Source organism: Pseudophryne corroboree, chromosome 10 (assembly GCF_028390025.1).
Source record: "Pseudophryne corroboree isolate aPseCor3 chromosome 10, aPseCor3.hap2, whole genome shotgun sequence".
Taxonomy (NCBI): domain Eukaryota; kingdom Metazoa; phylum Chordata; class Amphibia; order Anura; family Myobatrachidae; genus Pseudophryne; species Pseudophryne corroboree.
Window position 1 is genome coordinate 164,424,717 of NC_086453.1, and position 3,021 is coordinate 164,427,737.

The window sequence follows — 3,021 nt, forward strand, 5'->3', positions numbered from 1 at the left end:
AAATGGCGTCCAGATACCCGGATCGTGACAGCACCCCCCCCTTTAGGAGTGGCCCCAGGACACTTCTTTGGCTTTTGAGGAAACTTGGAATGGAATCTCCGGACCAAGGCAGGAGCATGGACATCAGAAGCATTGGTCCATGAACGTTCCTCAGGACCATAACCCTTCCAGTCAATAAGATATTGTAGTTGACCGTAACGGTGACGTGAGTCCAGGATCTTGGCCACTTCATACTCAACGCCTCGTTGAGTTTGGACTTTCGGAGTTGGAGGAAGTGAGGAATGAAACCGATTCAAGATCAGCGGTTTCAACAGGGAAACATGGAATGTCCTGGGTATTTTTAAGAAGGGAGGCAACTGGAGTCTGTAAGCAACAGGATTGATGACTTGTTCAATCTTGAAAGGACCGATATAGCGAGGTGCAAACTTCATACTGGGAACTCTTAACCTCAAATTCTTCGTGGATAACCATACCCGATCACCCACCTTGAGAGCAGGAACTGCTCGACGCTTCTTATCCGCAAACTTCTTGTACCTGAACGATGCCTTGAGCAGAGCTGATCGTACGCTCTTCCAGATATTGGCAAACTGATGCAAGGTGATATCCACTGCGGGAACAGAAGTTGCTGGAAGCGGTTGGAACTCAGGGACTTTAGGGTGGAATCCAAAGTTAGTGAAGAATGGTGTTGAAGCAGATGAAGAATGATACTGGTTGTTATGACAGAACTCGGCCCAGGGAAGTAATTGAACCCAGTCATCTTGAGAGGAGGACACATAGATGCGGAGGAAGGCCTCCAAGTCCTGATTCACCCTCTCGGTTTGACCATTGGTCTGAGGATGGTAAGCCGTGGAAAACTTTAGCTTGACTTGGAGGACTTGACATAAACTTCGCCAGAATTTGGCTGTGAATTGAACTCCTCGATCTGAGATAATTTCTTCAGGAAGACCGTGGAGTCGGAAGATCTCTTGTATGAATACTTGAGCCAACTTGGAAGCTGACGGAAGACCGGTGAGAGGAATGAAGTGTGCCATCTTGGTGAACCGGTCAACTACCACCCAGATGGTATTGAACTTGTTGCACATGGGTAAATCTGTAATAAAATCCATCGACAAATGGGTCCAAGGTCGACGGGGAACAGATAGTGGAACCAGTTGCCCCGCAGGCGACTGGCGGGATACCTTATGTTGAGCACACTTTGGGCAAGATGCAATAAACTCCAAGACGTCCTTTTTCAGAGTTGGCCACCAATAGGACCTAGAGATAAACTCCAGGGTTTTTTGGATACCTGTATGTCCGGCAAAACGGGAAGCATGGGCCCAATGCATGAGCTTCTTCCTTAGCATCGGTTTCACAAAACTTTTCCCTGATGGGGGCGTAGAGTCCATCCCTACCGTGGAGAATGCCAACGGATTTATAATAGGATGCTTGTCTGAAGACTCTGACTCATTTTCTTGCTCCCATGAGCGGGAAAGGGCATCGGCCTTGCGATTCTGAGAGCCCGGACAGAACTGGAGTTTAAAGTCGAACCTGGAAAAGAAAAGTGCCCATCCGGCCTGACGAGGGTTGAGACATTGTGCGCCTTTCAGATATAAAAGGTTCTTGTGGTCTGTAAGTATGGTGATTGAATGAGAAGCTCCCTCCAACAGATACCTCCACTCTTCTAGAGCGAGCTTGATGGCTAGCAACTCCTGGTCGCCAATGGCATAGTTGCGCTCAGCTGGGGAGAACTTCCGGGAGAAGAAACTGCAAGGGTGTAAATGGCCATCTTTAGCCCTCTGAGATAACACCGCTCCTACTCCAACGGAGGAGGCATCCACCTCTAAGATGAAAGGAGAGTCGATGTCAGGCTGTTTCAGAACAGGCGCAGAGATGAACCTTTGTTTTAAAAGATGAAATGCTTGCATGGCTTCTTCAGACCACTTGGACGGGTTAGCACCCTTCTTAGTGAAAGCAGTAATAGGCGCCACAATGGTGGAAAAGTCTCGTATAAACTTTCGGTAATAGTTGGCGAACCCTAAGAACCTCTGGACCCCTTTGAGGGTTAAGGGTACCGGCCAATTTTGGATTGCTTGTAGTTTCTCAGGATCCATCTCTAGTCCGGAACCGGACACAATGTACCCTAGAAACGGAATGGACTTGACTTCAAAGACGCTTTTTTCTAATTTGCAATAGAGATGATTGACACGGAGACGGGACAGAACCTCTTTAACCCAAAAACGATGTTCCTCTAAATCGTTGGCAAAAATGAGGATATCGTCTAGATAGACCACGACATGACGGTATAGAATGTCTCTGAAGATCTCATTGACAAAATGCTGGAAGACAGCTGGAGCATTGCTCAATCCGAAGGGCATGACGAGGTACTCATAATGTCCGTCACGGGTGTTAAAGGCGGTCTTCCACTCGTCACCCTCACGGATCCGGATGAGATTGTATGCACCTCTCAAGTCCAGCTTTGTAAAGATGGTAGCTCCGCTAACTCTGTCAAAGAGCTCAGTAATCAGGGGTAAAGGATAACGGTTCTTGATGGTAATGTCGTTCAAACCTCTGTAGTCGATGCACGGCCGCAGACCACCATCTTTCTTTTTTACAAAAAAGAAGCCTGCGCCGGCTGGAGAAGAAGAAGGTCGAATGAACCCCTTTGCTAGGTTCTCTTTAATATATTCCTCCATAGAATGCGTCTCAGGCAGAGACAACGGATAAGTTCGGCCTCGAGGTGGAACCTTCCCTGGAACGAGATCAATCGGGCAGTCCCATTCTCTATGAGGAGGAAGGATATCAGCAGAAGCTTTACTGAACACATCCGTGAAATCTTGATATGGAGGAGGTGGAACATCAGACGACCTGGGGGAGGAAGAACAGACAGGCAATACTTTAAACAAACATGTCTCAGCACAGGAGGAACCCCATGCCAGGATTTGCGTCGTCGTCCAATCAATTGTAGGATTGTGAAGACGGAGCCATGGAAGGCCCAGGACCACAGGATGTGTGGCTCTTGGAATCACTAAAAAAGAAATAAGT